General features: G+C 39.7%; 1 protein-coding gene across 6 annotated transcripts in view; it reads right to left on the minus strand.

Moving 5' to 3' along the window:
* LOC149794985 (galactoside 2-alpha-L-fucosyltransferase SEC1-like) overlaps window positions 1-18886 on the minus strand; it is a 108635-nt gene that overhangs the window by 80995 nt on the left and 8754 nt on the right. The window contains exon 1 of one of the 6 annotated variants that reach the window (XR_016422231.1): window positions 1558-2362. The exons of 3 other annotated variants lie outside the window; for them this stretch is intronic. The gene's annotated coding sequence lies outside the window, so the exon portion shown is untranslated. Of the gene's footprint in view, window positions 1-1557; window positions 2363-18886 lie in introns of those variants that run through there. 2 more of the 6 variants (XR_016422229.1, XM_089964645.1) reach the window with 2 other exon arrangements.

The raw sequence follows: 18886 nt of genomic DNA on the forward strand, positions 1-18886 counted from the left end.
TTTTTTAAATTACATTTTCACTTTTGTTCTAGGAAATAAATTATTGCTTGCTGCTTGTCACTCTTTTCTATTACTTATTTTAAGACCATATAGTCGCAATACCTTACAATCTACCGTATATTGTCTTATTGTTTTATTCGTGTTGAGCTATTATGTTTGGAGAAAGCTCAGATTTTTCAACGGCAAGTTCAATTTACCAGTCAGCATGCCCTGGGCAAGTTGACTTTTATAATTCTTGTCAATCTCTGATTGTCATTTGTAAACATGTTATATACCTAACTTTTGTCTATGATTATAAATTCTAAATAAGATGTTAGCATAGCGCTTTGAGTTCAGGATATTCTAAAAACAAATTTATTTTCAATTTAATGGAATTTTCCCTTAGAAGTTTCATATCTAGGTCAAGTGGCGATGTGTTTATATCGGGACTTGGTGAACAATTAATTCATGTTCCTATGATTAGTGTTTGGAATGCATTTTGTATCGGATTTTTTGGTTGTGTTTTTTATGTAAATCATTAATTAGAATTTCTAAATGCACATTGACTTTGGATCAACAAGTCATTTGAAAAGACAATTTAAATTGCATGATAATGACACATCAGGATATTCAAGGCTATTTTAATTAATTCGGAACATTGTATAATTTTGAACATATACGAAATTTATGATTATTTGGGGTTTAATTCACAATATCGTAATTGTCTTTTAATCCTTCTGTTTCTGTTGTCGAGAAATAAAATGTAGATTTTACTAAACTTGTTAGTTTCGCTTCCTTCTGTTAAACAGTTTGACACCTAGACATATTTTGTTCTTAATATCTGCACCCAGATTGTAGTAAGTATAAAGTGAGATAAACACAGGGAAGAAGCTATACAAAGAAAATATGAATAATCTAAGCGTCTTGTTCAAAAAGGAGAATGTCTAAGTCATTCAAAGTTTAAGTGATAAAAAGAAAAAGAACATTGGCAGCAAAAGAAAAGGGTTGATTGAAAATTGTGTACATGGTTATGTTGCTCCAAGGCGTTGACAGTAAAGAGCTTTGCATACATATACAATACGGATTACTCCCGGCGTGAACCTTCACCCTTGTGGTCGCGAGTTCGGCAAACCACCGAGTAACTGCAGAACCGTTGAAACCAAAGGGATTAACCTTGCAATGAACATGATTGCGTATTATGTACGAATATATGATCACGTTTTTGAAATTTGACGGCTTCGTGACATATAGTACAACAATATTGATTAGTTCACTAGTAATCCCTGCTTGGTCTTAACTGAAATGCACATGGCTCATAATAAACTGTAAGAAGCATCCAAATCAGATATTCTAGTATTCTTGCTTTGACTCCAAACAGGCTGAAATAATGTAAACAAAACAAACAGTTAAACGGATTGATCAAACTTTATCTTAACATGGAGACATTGGCGATGAAATTTGCCATGTCCTAATCCCAGTGACGCGCAAAATCTTAAACTGAAATTACATGTAAAATTGTATGCCATGCGTGAATGGGGGCCTTCCTGTATAAACGATATATCCTAGGTATGTACCTACCTCGATATATCCATCGTTTTCTGAAATAATCCTAAAGAAGTTATATATTGGACTGCAACCCCAGTTCATTTATATAGCTGAAAAAGCGAATGATAACCTTGACCCTCATGTTAATAATCGATATAACTTCTAGCACATATCAGACTGAAATTATGTATAGAGAAGGGGAAGAATTGTTGGGTATATATGATTCCAGATTGATAAAAAAAAATCTTAAACAGAAAAACATGTAAGTAACATAAGATCAGCTTTGTTAATCGTTCTGTGCGTTTCATATATCAGCCTTGAATGGTTCAAAAGCAAACGTTAACATATCGGCGAAGGGGATGAAACATTACGTAAACAAATTTGTTATGCTCTAATTCAATTATACCTCAAAACTGGCAAACAGGTAGATTTCTTTCACGAATATTTAAATTTCAGTGCGATGCATTAAATGATTGGTTTTATCAACTCCATCGAGTAATAAATAGGATTCGTTTCAGCTAAACATTTAAAAATATATAACTATCCGACGTTGATCGCAGCGTTAAAGACATCAGTATAAATATCATAAGTGCTAATTGCCATTAAATTAAGGAAATTAAATTGTCCCAATGCATATTTATAGGTAGTTTAAATTTGAGTCATGTTAGGGAGTACTGGGAGTTGTACTTGGAAACAAGTTCGCTTTAGTTTCAATGTGCGGATATAGTTAAACGGTGGCAATTATTGTCTGTCTGTCTTTTTTCTCTCCCTTTCTTTCTTTCTTTCTTTCTCTCTGCTTTGAACCCCTTTCTGCTTGTGTATGGTTTTATTTATTTGTTAGTCCTTTGCCTGCCAGGAAGTCTATCTGACTATATATATATATATATATATATATATATATATATATATATATATATATATATATATATATATATATATATATATGGGGGGGTGTATGGCATTTTCTCACCTATAAATGATCTCTCTCTCTCTCTCTCTCTCTCATTTACTCTTACCTCTACTTGCCTGCGTGCTTGTCTGTCCATCCATTGTCTATATACATTTGTATGTATGTGGGTTTGTTTTCTCTTATAAGCCTCGGCAGAGAGACAAGCGAACATGTAATGTTAAAACTGCCAAGACGCTGACCATAAAGCGTACGTCTCCATGTTGACAAATATACAGTGACAGGATGAAATGTAACGTTACATTGACTGACTGACCCACAGTCATCTACTGATCAGTAACATTACATCTTTTGAATGCAAGACGCCATTTGAATAATCAACAATCACATTTACTAATCACAGTAGAATATAAAAGAAGGGAGAGGAGACCTCACACACTATACACTCGAATAAACTTATATACTATCACACACAAGGATAAGAGTGCTAGCACATATACCTCATATCACATAGCCTGTACACTGTATACATAATATGTTATATACAATGTGTGAAGTTTAATATTTTTGATATTACAACGTGTTAACATATCACTCTATTTGATTCGGATTGGCCCGAAAAAAACATACGAAACTCTTCCACAATATTCATATTACTGACAGGCTGCGAAAGTGGGAATTTATATCTCCCCGCGCACTATAATTACTTTATTTTGCAACTATGTAGTAGTAACTAAATGGACGCTGTATATCCAATAGGTACCAGAATGGACATAAGTAACAAAAATGCTACGGTCACAGAGACGCAAATCAGAGTAAGTTTTAATGACAACAAAGCCAGAAGCAATGATTCGAGCAGATCTGAGTCACAGAATGGTTCCTCTAACCGCACCTGAGGCAGAGCTACAACAGCAGACGTTGATATCCAGAAAGCAAACAAAGAAAACGCTGGTAAATCTTATTTCAAGAATTACGCCAGTGGGAGATTCAGATATTGATGATATTATCACTAAGCAGTCCAAAAAGAATTCTTTAAGTAAAACTTTATATGATCTAAAGTTGCTAATGATATCTTCAAAGAACCTAAGATAAACAAAAAATAAGGAGACTCATAGAATCACCCAAAAGAACTGTGCAATATCCTATGAGATCGAGTGATTCCATGGAGACAAGAACCATCAAACTACGAACAATCAATTTTATTTGACATTAAACAGCGACAGTTGCATGGATGTATTTGACGGATATTTAAACCCGTGCATACATTTGGACAACAAAGCTTACTAGGAAATGGCTTTGGTACAAATAATTCATCCCACTCAAGTTTTGAACACTGACTTAGATCAAACCACTATCATCGTATAAATCCTCAGCAAACAAGACCAAGAAAACCTGGACAAAAATTGCCCTGTTTATTACGGAAAAATACAACCAGCGCGAGCTGTTAACGAAAGAATACATACATACATACATACATACATACATACATACATACATACATACATACATACATAAACGATTTCAACTGTTTTCAATGATCAATTTGACAAGAACTTGGGAAAACATACATAAGTATTTTGATATATTACCATCCACCTCTATATTGTCTCAAATTGGATTTTTCTAGTAGAAAAACGCTGTCACCTTTCTACTCCCAGTTTGTTTGCTACTACATTATCAAATTAAAAACCGGACATGATTGGTGTAACCATCGTGATATCGTAGACTAAAACGTAGTGGGAAACGCGACCTCTCCGTTGCTAAGAGTCATTCCCTTCAAAGTGGATTCTGCCAGGACTGACAAGGAGAAAACGTGTATCACGAGCACCTAGAATTTGTGCATTCTCAGTATATTCCTATCAGTAAATAGTACCTTGACATAGTGAATATTAGTGTAAAAGGAGATCTTGGACAAATTTTATATTCTCAAAAGGAAACAAGACATGGTAAAACTACATTTTCGAAAATAATTCTCCATTGAACATGACCGATGCAAGATGTCGACCAAGAACTCTTCGACAATGAGTACATCGTTTGGGAGATATGTTATGTGGATACGTGTGGGCCCTGGGCAAAGCCTTCTACTTCAATTTCCTCTTCTTGGTATAATAACCTTGGTATACTAATATGTATGCCCAAAAAAACTTTCGAAATGAAACAAACAAACAAGCATCCAAGTCACTTGATATTATAAAAGGTATTTATTTATTTGTTTATTTATTTAGAAAGACAGATAATTATTTGACAGGATCTTTATGAAATAGACTTCTTTAAGTATGTTACTTATTGATATATAGATTATACGCTTTCCAGAGAAGAGAGTATATACGTGCGTCACATCAAACTGTTTCTGCCCTGCGGCAAAATAATAATGATGATGATGATGATGATGATGATAAAAACGGTATTCAAATAACATGATGGACAGAATAAGTTCTTTTCATCAACGAATCTTAGCATGAGAATTTTCGCAATGTGTTTGAGCACAGGACAATTAAAATTAACAATGAAAGGTCACATTGCCCCGAAAATTAAATGGTGAGTTCTTTAATTCAATATTCTTTCAGTAGCCGTAAGCAATTTTTGATTACGATCGTGCACGAAGACACACCTTTTCGCCTTTTGCAGCTATCCGCTATGAAAATAAAACATCATGACCACCAACATGTATACATTTTAAAACTCGTCAGAAAATAATAATGAAAACAACAACAAAATCGGTAACAAAACTGGCATGGTAAAGCTGATCCATTAGAGTACCAAGACAATTGCGTCCGTTTTATTATTTTACTAAAGATGAAATTGAACGATGAACGGACTGTTTTCCCCACAAAATCATTCATAGTGAAAATCTCAGTAAACGCAAAAGAAGGGATTGAAATATTCACTACAGCTCATTCACCTTGTAGCATTAATCTTAATCTAGACCCCGGGCAGCACATATGTGCTTTTGCGCTAGAATAGTCACCTGCTACGTACAATATGAAATCATGGATTCCTAACTCGACTGTGAATAAAAAGAGAAACAAAGATAGTAATTATTGATGTCGCTTCATTCAAAGGTTTACCCCACGGCTAATCCTACAAGCATATTTCTGCACTAGAATTTACCCGTTGGGCATATACCATGAAATCATGCATTCTTTACAGAACTGTCTATATATTATTCTAGTGGATGTATTTAGTAAAGGTCACGTTTTCCTTCAATGGGATTAGCACGCACCGATTATTTTACAAATTACTGGCAGCAAATGCATTAGTTCTAAGTCAATAAAGATTACATGGTTTTTAGAAACTGAGTATGTATTTTTATGTTCTTGATAGGTATGGAAACTTAAGATTACGTTTAGGACGATATGAGGTTTATACACAGGGCCGAGAACAAGGTAGGACAACTAGGACTAAATTCCTTGGTCCCACAACGGTCAGGGAGCCACCACCACAAAGATTTTTCTTTCGTAATTCATAGGGTCCTACTGGAAAATTTTTCCTATTGCCCACAAATCTCTGTCCGTGGCCTTGTCTATCAAAATTTACCATTATGTATGTGCCAGTATCAGATTTATTTATTTTAACCATGGGAAGCAACTAATATTGGAACATTATAAGGCTTTAAGGTCTTTTATGTGAATGGATCATGATCGAGAGACAGACAAAAACATCTGATTACAGATTAACACACACTTGGAGAACTAGGAAAAACAGTAGAAGTTCTGCTGTATGCGTTTATACTTTGGGTATTGTTACGTGTTTAGGCTCGAATAAACAGTAACACAGAAAGAGTGAAAACAACAAGCCTTTATAAATTTAACAAATAATTTATTTTCCTGGAAAATTTCTGTAAACATGAAAAAAGGAGAAGAACTAACGGTTTCAAGAATCAAATCCAAAAATATTCTAAGAATAATCCACGAATTAAATTCCTAAAGTCCTAGTAATAAATGTTCTAATAATTTCAAGTTCGAATCCTGATGAAAAATCCAAGATAGATGTCGATGACGTATGCTTTAGTCCGTACTGTGCTTATCTACAGTTCCTTGTAGAAATAAAATTAATGGCACTCCGGTGTTGGAAATCCAAATTAAATTTGTAAGCAATGTCTTTCCAAAATTTATGTGTGAGCACCCCCCAAAATATTTTCCAGAGAAAAAAGAATTAATCCTTCTGAAATCCAACGGATCTGAAGAAAATTATAACTCAAAATCTGGCTACAACAAAATAACTTGACATCAGTGTAAAAAGCCCAAAACTGAGAAATCTCTCTCACTTTCTCTCTACGCATCTCTATTAAAACTAGTACTGAAAAAAACCAATTGCGAATTCGAAAGGGGGGTCACGTGATCGTGTTTATGTCACGTACACCAAAAATGACCCTGACGAAAACCAATTATTTTAAAATACAATAGAACTTGTTTACGAAGATTGCTACAAATTCTGAAACACGGTCAAGATTTAGATCAGCGCCTGGTGTTTATGAAAGAATGATTCAGGTCAACTGATTTTCTGAAAAAAATATCATCTCCAGTGAATAAATTTACATTATAATAGCATATAATAGAATAAAAAAATTAAAACTAACAAACAATTAAATTAAAATAAATATGAATTAAATCAGATATATGTAACAGTATATAAAAGGACTTTTTAAAGATCGATAGGAAGATTGACCTTATTCCAAGAACGCAACTGCAAAACTGTATTACCTTTTTTCCAAACAAAGAATGATATTAGTGTCTCTTTGCTATATTTATATTATTCATAGTGTGTGTGTGTGTGTGTGTAACAAAACAACAACAGAAATTTCAGTGGTTGGAGTGGAAATCACAACCTAACTATTGGCTTATCTCTCCCAAAATTACCAGAAAAGCATACTTCGAAAACCCCTTAAGAATACAGCTCATAGCCTGTTAATCAATATTAGGTGAACTTTATTTACTTTTCAAACAAAGTAAAAAAATAATTAGAAAATGTAATTTATTAATCCTATATTTCAGTATGACATATTTTTGGCACACGTGTAGTAAAAAAAACCGCTGAACCAGTGGCTCCGTAGATAGCGTGCTGGTCCTGTTGCTATAAGGGAGTGACAAACTGTGATATATATATATATATATATATATATATATATATATATACATATATAACATTGATCTACCCTTATTTCAGACGGAGATCAGGCCGATGGAAGTGCTGGTTTCCAAAACCTAACAAAGACGGCTAACCGGCATTACGAAGCGAGGATCCTGGTTCTATTTGTTTCTACCAAAGACGAGCGCTCCAAAAACGCCCTCCCAAATCCCTGCACCGTTGGTCGCTACGAAAGCCACCTACCCATCTACATCTGACTCGAGAACTAGGCACCTCTATTATTTGTTTGTTTTTTCGTGGGTTTGGCGAGTCGTTTGTCCCAGCGGAAGTCGCTCACGAATCTTGGAGGACGTACTAGCACCTCTCTCGATGTAATAGTTCAAATTTTGTTGTCGAGTTGGTATGGATTTTAGTATCGAGTTGGTATGGATTTTAGTATCGAGTTGGAACAGATTTTAGTATCGAGTTGGTATGGATTTTAGTATCGAGTTGGCATGGATTTTAGTATCGAGTTGGTACGGATTTTATATATATATATATATATATATATATATATATATATATATATATATATATATATATATATATATATATATATATATATATATATATATATATATAGTAAATAGAGACACGACAGCCACAAACGTGCAATTTCATGAGGACAGTCCGATGCTCCATTCTTAAACAGGATTTTAATTGCCTGTCAGTATTGACCCACAAAATGGAAAAATAGTTTTTGTTAATAGCTAATAGAATAGATAATGTGTGCATAATCTTATCATAAATTAATAAATAATTAAAATAACATTATTCAATTAAAATTAATTTAATACAAGATCAAATAATAATTTTAAACACATAAGTTTACTTTCACATTTGATATCAGTTACATTTATAATTTACATATCCATATATTTACATTACAATTCCATTTACTATACATTGACTTCGTTAGTAGTGAATAGGGATAGTATACGTACAATGGAAATTAGCATTACAGACCCCCTTGGGAACATATACGTACAATGGAAATTTAACATGGCGAAAAATCGTGGGAACATATACGTACAAGGGAATTTAACATGGGAATAAATCGTGGGAACACATACGTACAAGGGGAATTTAACATGGGAATAAATCGTGGGAACATATACGTACAAGGGGAATTTAACATGGGATTTTTTTTTAAATTTTAAAAAAAAAAAAAACGGGTAGGCAATTGAAAGGCTATCTCTTTTCGAGAAATATGGCTGACCCTGAAAAGGGCCTTTGGGTTTATGTTAATGTATTCATTAACATAAATGGCACCGCATTGGTCTTCTTCTTGTCCTTAGGCTGCGTCTCACTGTTGGCCCGTAAATTAGCACTCTTTTCAGGCATCCTTGCCTCTCCACGTAAATCCTACGTATCCACAGGCTGGTGTTTGTCCTGTGGACAACGGTCCACTTGGATCGGACATACATGAGCAAGTCTGTCCGAAACATCATGGAAGACACAAGGGTGGATGACTCAACTGTGGTCCACATCTTGAAGCGACGAGAACAGGTGAATCAATGCACTGAACTGCGCTTATTTATAGGCAGAGGTAGGATTGAAACGGATTGAGTTCATTCACCAATCCGAACACGCGTTACAAAATTCAGTTACCCCGCATCCAATCCGAAGACAGCAGTCTGTGACGTCAGTTGGTCTATATAGATTCGTTAGCGCTTGTGTGCAGTCAATCTATGCGACAGTGATTCAACATGACGGAAACTCAGAAAACGATCCATTGGGGTGCACCAACTAGGGAGACTGCCCAAGGGAACCCGGACTTACTTTCAGAAGAGGTGAATTGGGATTTTGTGTATTTTCTCTCCTCGCAAGAATTTGTTCCGGAACCTTCGTTACCTTCTTCATTACCGCAAGTGGAGAATTTTAGACAGAGACAGAAAGAAGAATTGGAGAAATTTATACAACGACAAAAGGAAGCGGAACAGGCTTTTCTCCTACAGCAACAGCAAGAAGAAGAGGTAAGAAAAAAACAACAGCAACAACAGCAAGAAGAAGTAGCAGCAAAGAAACAGGAGGGTGAAAATCAAACGGTCACGGTACTGTTGGACATTTTAGCGGAGTTAAGAAGTTTGAAACAAATGTATCAGACTTCTTTATTACGACCGAAGAGAATACGACCTTCCCGAGCTAAACACGTCAATCCTGTGACTAAGCCTACCGTACCACCCTTAGTGATTTCAACCCAATCATCATCATCATCAACGTTACGCAGTCCAGAAGTAGGCCTTGGCCGTGGCAAAGGCTTAAGGCAGTTAAAGTTGATTGCTTAAACTCACCCCTACACCATAAATAAAAAAGGCCCTTTTCAGGGCCACCCACATTTCTCGAAAAGAAATACAATTTCAATTTGCCAATAACTCAAGAAAACCCCACCCATTTTACCCCTATAGTACGTGTCTGTGTATGAGTACGTGAGTGTAGCTTCTTATTTTAAAATCAAAACTCAAAGACACTTACCTTATATCATTCATTTATTCTTTTATCCATTGTTACAATCCAATTCACAATTCTCAACACAACACTTTAATTAAAAGTTCATTGACTTCTTCTGTCTCCTTGTTTAGTCTCTCTGTTTTTTGAATTTCTTCACTGTCACACTCTTTTCCTCTTCTTCCTCCTCACTTTCTTCCCTTCTTCTTTTCTTCTCCTGTTTCTTTTTCTTCACCTGTCTGCTTTCTTCCTCTGAAGAATCCCTCTCTTCCTCTGAAGAACCCCTCTCTTCTTCTGAAGAATCCCTCTTTTCTTCTGATTCCTCTTGTTTCTTTTTTGGGCAATCTGGAGACCAATGTCCTTTTTCTTTACAATAATAACAGGTATCTTGACTTTTGTCTTTTTTAGCCCCTGTTTTTGTTCTTTTTTGACGGTCTGGACACTCTGAAGACCAATGCCCTTTCTTCTGACAGATATAGCAAGTATCTTGACTTTTATCTCGAAAGGAAGGAGAGTAGTCCGTAGGCTGGTCTGAAGAGAATTTTCTAATGACCCCTCGCAAAGCTCTGACGAAACGTTCCATCTGGTTAGTCTCACATTTGTCACCACATTGTGGACTTGGAACACCAATGTTACGTGCAAAAATACCAACCCCCACCAGAGAAAGAGGACGGTCACAAGAAGAAAGGCAATTTCATCTTTTTCGATTTCGAATGCATGCAAGAGACCGGCATTCACATTCCTAATTTCTGCGTGGCTCATCGAGCGTGCGAGAAGTGCATTCAAGAACCTATCTTCAGTCATTGCCCTCACTGCAGCAAGATTCCTGGAGGGCGTGAAAAAATCTTTCGAGGACCAAAGACGCTAGACGATTTTGCCCAATGGGTCTTAGACCCCATCGACAAGACGTGGAGCCAAGAGGACATCGAACGTTACGGAGATTGTCATCGTCATGCCACGGTGATGGCTCACAATTTCTCCGGATACGATGGGCAGTTTCTTCTCAGATACTATACGGAACATGGCACCGAACGTCCTAAAGTGACTTTGAACGGAGCCAAAATCATTTTCATGCAAGTGGGACAAGTACAGTTTAAAGATTCGATGAGCTATTTGGCCATGCCTTTGAGTCGAATGCCTAAAACGTTTGGAATGACAGAAATGGCTAAAGGGTACTTTCCACACTTTTTCAATACGGAAGCCAATCAACATGCCGTTCTACCCCATTTGCCTGAGGCTCACTATTACGACCCCGACAACATGCGTACCGAACAACGAGAAGCTTTCTACGCTTGGTACCAGGCTCACGCTTCGGACCCTTTCGACTTTCAGGAAGAAATGTTAAAGTATTGTCGTTCCGACGTGGACATTTTACGACGTTGCTGTGGAAAATTTCGAGAACTGTTCATGGAACACGGAGGGGTCGATCCTTTGAAAGAAGCTTGCACCATTGCCAAAGCGTGTTCCTTAGTGTATCGACAACGATTCATGCCTGAAAACACCGTGGCTGTCATCAGTCCTCAAACGACCCACTATGTCAAGCGTCAATACTCGGTCAAAGCCCTACGTTGGTTACATTACTTGTGCGATAAGGAAGACAAGTGGATTCAGCATGCCCGCAACGGAGGGGGCGAAAAGACCATCGGAACGTATTCGGTCGATGGCTGGGACTTAGAAAACCCCAAGATCGTGTACGAGTTTAACGGTTGCTTATTTCACGGATGTCCCGTCTGTTACCCTGACCGTGGCACTAAAAATCAGTTTTTGCAACGAACCATGGAAGACTTGTACCAGGACACTTGTCAGCGACGCCTAAAGTTAGAACAGCAAGGATACCAAGTGGTGGAAATGTGGGAACACGAGTACGATCACCGTTTGAAAACCGATCCCGAGTTTAAACGCCTCGTGGAAAGTTACCAGTTCGTGGACCCGCTGAACCCGAGGGATAGTTTGTACGGAGGAAGGACCAATGCCACCTGTTTGCTGTACCAAGTCGACGAAGAGAAAGGAGAAGAAATCAAATACTTGGACGTGTGTTCGCTGTATCCCTACGTGTGCAAATATTGTCGCTTTCCTGTAGGGCACCCGCAATTGTTCACGGAACACATCGACCTGAAAAACATTCGACAATACGAAGGCTTGATCAAGTGTAAAGTTTTACCTCCCACGAACCTATACCATCCCGTCTTACCTCACCATTGTCAAGGCAAACTGATGTTTCCCTTGTGCCGTACTTGTGCCGAAACGTGCAACCAAGACCAACCTTGCCATCACAGCCAGGAAGAACGGGCCTTGACGGGAACCTGGGTCAGCGTGGAATTGTTCAAAGCTCTGGACATGGGATACCAACTGTTAGAAGTGTACGAAATTTGCCACTTTCCCAAGACACAACAATACCACAAGGGCGACCCCACGCAGAAAGGCATTTTCGCAGACTACGTGGATGCCTTTTTGAAACTGAAGCAAGAAGCCAGCGGCTATCCTTCCTGGTGTCACACTCCCGAAGACCAAATACAATTCAAAGAGAAATACTACGAACAAGAAGGCATCTCTTTAGACCACATCGAAAAAAACGAAGGCAGGCGATCGTTTGCCAAAGTGATGTTAAATTGCTTGTGGGGTAAAATGGCACAACGACCGTGTTTACCCAAGACGGAATATTTGACAGAACCTTCCCGCTACTTTCAGATGATTCACGACAAAACCAAATACATGAAACACGTGGACGTCGTTCGCGAGAATTTGATCTTGGTCAATTACGAAGAAGATCTGGACTTTGTACAAGACGACCCCTTTGGAAATGTCATCATTGCGGCTTACGTGACAGCCCATGCCCGCTTAAAATTGTACGAAGCTTTAGAACTGTTAGAAGAACGCGTCCTGTACTTTGACACGGACAGTTGCATTTACATCCATCACCCGATTCAACATCACCCTAACATCGAAGGAGACCGTTTAGGAGCCTGGACAGACGAGCATCCCGACGACAAGATTTTAAGTTTCGTCAGTGGCGGTCCCAAAAATTACGGCTACGAATACCGTGACCCACAATGAGAAGTGCACACGACGTGCAAAGTGAAAGGACTGACTCTGAATTATCGTACCAGTCGAGTGGTCAACTTTGGGGTATTGAAAGAAGCCTTGCAATCGGAAGAGGATGGAAACTTTAAAGTGACCACCTATCAACCGAACAAGATTGTACGTTTACCCACTCACCACATCGTCAGTCGACCCTTGGAAAAAGTCTATCAAATTGTGTACCAGAAGCGAGTGCGACTTCCCAATCACTTTACGTTACCGTACGGTCACGTCGGTATTGGTCTGTATATAAAAAGGAACCCTAGACAAGATCGATAGTTCATCGTGACTACCAAGACCGAGCAAACAAGATGAATACTTTGAAAGAGACATCGTTCCAGTTTGGGGATTGTAAAAAAGTTGTATCTTCCTCTAGCGTGACTAATATTGGATGGATAAGACCCAGGCATTGCGACGGAAAATGTCCGGAAGGAAACTGCGATTGTCCATGTGGTTACCATTGTAATTGCGTAACGGAGTTTGCAGACGAGTGCGATTGTGAGCCTTGCGATGGGACCGATGCTGTACGTTGTGACCTGAGCGATGCCGTAAAGCATCATGGGAACTTTAGTGTCCCAACCCCTATCATGGAAAGTGATGCTGTGCGTGTCAAACCTGAGGGATGCGAAAGCGATGCCGCTCGTCCTCTTGGACATTTTACTGGGTTTCGTTTTAAAGGGGAATGTTCACCTTCACGTCTACCCCCCTACGGATGTCATCCAGCCCTGAGCAAACTCCTGTTCCTGTCACCCAACCCTCATCGAAACGAACCTGTGAAAAACGAATATTCGTTTCCTGTGCGTTTGTCGGAATACTGCGACTTTGAAAATCGTCTTCAATCGTTCAAAGGAAAATGGCCTAAATATCTGGGAGGACCGACCCCCGAAGAATTAGCCAGAGCCGGATTTTTCTACTTGGGCGAAGGAGATAAAGTCAAGTGCTTCAGTTGCGGTGTGTCACTTCACCACTGGGAACCGCAAGATTCGGCCTACGTTGAACATGCTCGATGGTCACCGAATTGTCATTACTTACCCTTAGTGGGACCGAGACATTGAAGTAACTTCTTACCATAATAATCTGTTCATGAATACTTTACACGAGAACATTCGTGCTTTGCCTGTGGAGTTGAGAGAACGCATTTATCGAGAACTGGTCAAAATACAAGTGAAACGTAAAGAACAATTGCATCCGTTACGTCACCGGTGTTTGAACCACTGGTACCTGAAAGCTATACAAGGATTGATTCAATTGAAAGTGTTCCATCGGACAGACATTGATCAACGATCCTCTAGTTTTAAAAAGGATTGGTTTGGTATGGACGATTCTACCTACATCATTGTAAACGTACTGCATCGAATTCCAGAGGAAGAGTTAACGAATTACCAACATCTTGAACACAATGTCAACTTGGTGAAAGAGGAAACTTCTGAACGAATTGTAATGTGCAAATTAGTGACTCAACGATTTAAATTCGACACTGAAGTAAAACCATGTTTGTGCAAACAGTACATTTCTTGTGTCAGACCAAGGAGGATTTAGTATGACCTATTCATGGATACTTTGCTAGAGAACATTCGTGCCTTGCCTGTGGAATTGAGAGAATGCATTTACCGAGAGCTGGTCAAAATACAAGTCAAACGTAAAGAACAATTGCATCCGATACGTCACCAGATCTTTAACCACTGGTACCTGAATGGTATAAGAGAACTGATTCGTCAGAAATTCTTTCAATGGTCAGACATTGTTCAAAACTTTGAGGTCGCTAATGATCGACATGTTCATGATTATGGTTACTTCGAGATTCACCTAGTGCAACGCATTGAGGAAGACAAGTTAAAGGATTACAAACATATTTTACGTGGAATCTGCTTAGCGGAAGAGGAAACACCGAAACGAACTCTGACGTTTCGGTTACAGTATGCAAGATTTAGATTCCCTACTGGAGAACGAAGATCTCTGGCTAGAAAGTACGTGTATTGCATCCAAAAAAAAGAGAATATAAAAACAGGCTGCCATGCCACGGTTTATGTCACATGTCATCCAACAGATTCCGTGGAAGGAACTCAATGACCATATTCAAACCGTGGATCATTACCATCAATTATTACAAGAACTGTATCCATTCAATTTGGGACGACAAGTGGTGTGTGTCTTAGTGACTTGTTTTCTGGGATTTCGTTTACCAGCCGATTCTTTGTGGACTCTTTACGATCAGTACTTACCACCTCCATGGCCTTAAATGGTCACGAAAAACTCCTTTTGCTCAAAGCCTTGCGTTTTCATCTGGATACTTCTCAACCTCAACAGGAAAAAAAGATTCGTCAACTTTTAGCTACCCAAGACGTGTATGACGATGTGTGTGTAGCTTGTGACTTACATCCCCATTGGACAGATGTCCGTGCCTGGAAAGAATGGGGTTTTGAGGCTTGGACCCAAGAAGTGGCCCAGTATGCACGAGAGTTGTTCAAGGAAAAAAGTTACTTTTCAACCCGTGTTAGTGACGGTGCCAGAAGAACCCGTCACTCAGGACAGGACTGTCGTGGACAGACCTGAAAGACCCTTTCGGGAGGACACTTGTGTGACCTTACCCCCTACTATAGAACTGGTTAGAACATTACCCAAAACATGTTGTACAGACACTTGTGTTTATTCCACGTTCATAGTTATCATGTGCTTTTTATCCTTGTACTTAAGCCTTTGGCTTTTATGTATTTTTGTCTTTCGTATTCATGTTTGAAAAAAAACATTCAATAAACGTGTTCTGAAAAAGTATATAAACTCTTGTCTTGTTTGTTTTCGTGTCACAAGTGACATTTCTCACACCATGGCTACCTCTGCTGTCTCTGCTCCCTCTTCCTCTACTGTCAAAGTCATCGACGAACACTTAGATCGTGCCAGTTGGGAGGCTTTGTATCTTCGCCATCCCTTTAACATGCTCATTGCACCATCAGTCTCAATGCGCATTACGTGGTCTTGTTTAAAAGCCCTCGAGATAAATCGCAAGTGCAAGTCTTAGCCAAACAGTTAGGAACGCCTTGGCTGACTCAGGCGTACGACGATGCCACTCAAACGCCACACGCCTATTTACTCGTCGATTTGAAACCTACCACCCCCGAGGATTTGCGATTTCGTACCCACTTGTTTCACCACTGGTGCCAAGACGGAGGGCCTGTCCTGTACACGTCTCCGTCCTCGACTTCATTTCACTCCCCATAAAAAAATCTATAAAAACCTCAGACCCTTTTTCGTCTGTCTCACTCACAGTGCGAACATGACGTCCCTTCAGTCGCATCTTCCCGTCAAATTGATTCGTGCCTTGTATGGCATCAGTCGAGAAAAAGATCCACAAACACGAGCTCGTGTCTTAGAAGCTAGTCTCAAAGAAGTCTTACGATGGTTCACGGTGACAGCACGTCAATTACTCCAAGGAATCATTCAGATTCATCATCAAACCAAACGCTTTTTCGATCGAAACAAAGTCGCTTTGGTCCAACTGGCCGATCCCCGCATCGACACTCAAACCAAAAAACAAATCATTTTGAAACCTGGAGGGAGCGGTACTTTAGGAGGGGTCATCATTCGCTCTCTCTTAAGATGGGATCCTAATGCCCCCAAAGTTATCCCCAAGACAAAAGTCCAACGAAGCCCCAAGAAGAAAAAGAAAAAGACCAAGTCCCCAAGAAGAATAACTTCTCCAGTGGCAGGACCCTCCTCTTACCAGACACCACCCCGGAAAAAGAGAAGAAGCCCCCAGAAAAAGAAACAGAGAAAAAGTCCCCAGAAAAAGAAAAGTCCACAGAAGAAAACTAGTCGCAAGAGAGGCACTTCGGCCAGGACGCAACCTTACACTCGCAAACCACGGCCTGCCACAGCGGTGACTGCGTCCCCGGCAGCCTCACGTTTATCCACTTCTCCGTTGATGTCACCAGGAACTGAAGAGTACTTGGAGACGTTGATCACACCAAGAACTTCTCCGTTGATGACCCCCAAAAGAACTTCCCCAGTGGCAGGACCTTCCAATTTAGCGGCAGTGGCTGCTGCTCACAAAGTACCTTCTCCCAAAATCAAAGTCCATGAAAGATCGGGCATGTTACAAAGTTTACTGGATTTGTCCAAGCAAGAACTGGCTCGATTTAGTCCGTTGCGTACCCCTGCACGACGTGTCATGCCTGTCCTCAAATTGATACGACGTAAAGACAATCAGTGGCGACGCGTTCCAGTATAAAAAAGGCCTGTGACCAAGTAGGGTATCAGTGTTTTTTTTGGTGCTCCTGAAGACTCAAAGATGTCACCCTCCAGAAAACCCCAAGGAAAGAAAAGGAAAGGACTGCCACCACGTTTAGCCAAACATGGGGACATGTTATCTGTCCTGTTCAAAGCTTCTCCACCCCTACGAAAAAAACTCATTCAAACAGCCTCCAAAGAGGTCATCGATACCGTGTACGAATGTTGTTTGAACGTTTTGAAAGGCACGATCCCTTTGTCCAAACACCAGAAACAATGCTTAAGCAAACATCGTCACGTTCTTCGCCAAATGGTTCGAAAGAAAATTCCCATTCGTCAAAAAAAGAAGATGTTAGTGCAACGTGGAGGCATTTTGCCCCTCTTGTTAGGCCCCATACTGAAAGGAGTCTTGGGAACCATGTTGGGAGGACTGATGGGAGCAAGATAAAAAGGCCCTCGGAAGTCCCAAAATCTCAGAATCGACCCCTGACAACCCCATGGAAGGACGAAAACTAGCTTTAGTGCCTTAAAAACGATGGATGGAATACCATCGTTGGCAAGAACAACGCACCCCGCATTTACCTCCCAATCCCAATTTGAGCGAGATGTCCCAGTTACAACACGAATTGCAATCCTTGATGGATCGCCAAGATTTGTCCGAAAGAGAAAAATCGCAAAAGTACGGTCAACTCTTGCAACGACTGCAACTCTTTCACCAGAAAGCTTTAGACGAAACAGCTCTACCCACTTTGAAAGATTTTAAGACCTTGATGAAAAGTCCAGCACCATCACCAGTACCAGTACCAGTACCACCAGTACCCGTGACCAAGACAGAAAAAGGAGAAGAAGAGGAAGGGTTTCAAACTCCACCAGAAAAAGTACGCAAGTTAACAACACCACCTACCTCCAGAATTGGATGGATTAAAAAGATGATGGCCACCCCTTCTTCCTCACAAGAGAAAAAGAAAGTGAAGACAGAAGTGAAGACAGAAGTGAAACAAGAACCGATATCCCCCGCTCAGACATCCTCCTCCTCTTCGACACCTATTGCCGGTCGCACACGCAAAGCCTTGCAATCCAAGAAAATACCCCAAGAGAAAAAGAGTAGCCTCTTCCAAGAGTGGGTGCCTTATTAACACACCAATCAACACAAAAAATGGAAAAAGTCTTAGCCAGCATTTACTACGATCCCTCCCATCCTGCAGGTTACGCAGGAGTTCAAAAATTGTATCGTGCTGCCAAAACGCGACTGAAAAGTCTCCGTTTACCTCAAGTGCAACGATGGTTACAAGAACAAGCTACCTACACTTTACACAAACCCATTCGACGTAAGTTTGCCAGAAGTCGCACCCGAGTGGAAGGCATCGATCATCAATGGCAAGCCGATTTAGCCGATGTCTCTCATTTGGCCAGCTACAATCGTGGTTACAAATATTTGTTTTGTGTCATCGACGTCTTTTCCAAATTTGCCTGGGTCGTACCCTTGATTTCCAAATCCAGCAGCGAGTTAGTGCGAGCCCTGCAACGAGTGTTGAAACAAAGCGGTCGTCACCCTCTTCGATGGCAAACGGACAAAGG

This window comes from Sinohyriopsis cumingii, chromosome 7 (genome assembly GCF_028554795.1).
Source record: "Sinohyriopsis cumingii isolate HCF-2022 chromosome 7, ASM2855479v2, whole genome shotgun sequence".
NCBI lineage: Eukaryota > Metazoa > Mollusca > Bivalvia > Unionida > Unionidae > Sinohyriopsis > Sinohyriopsis cumingii.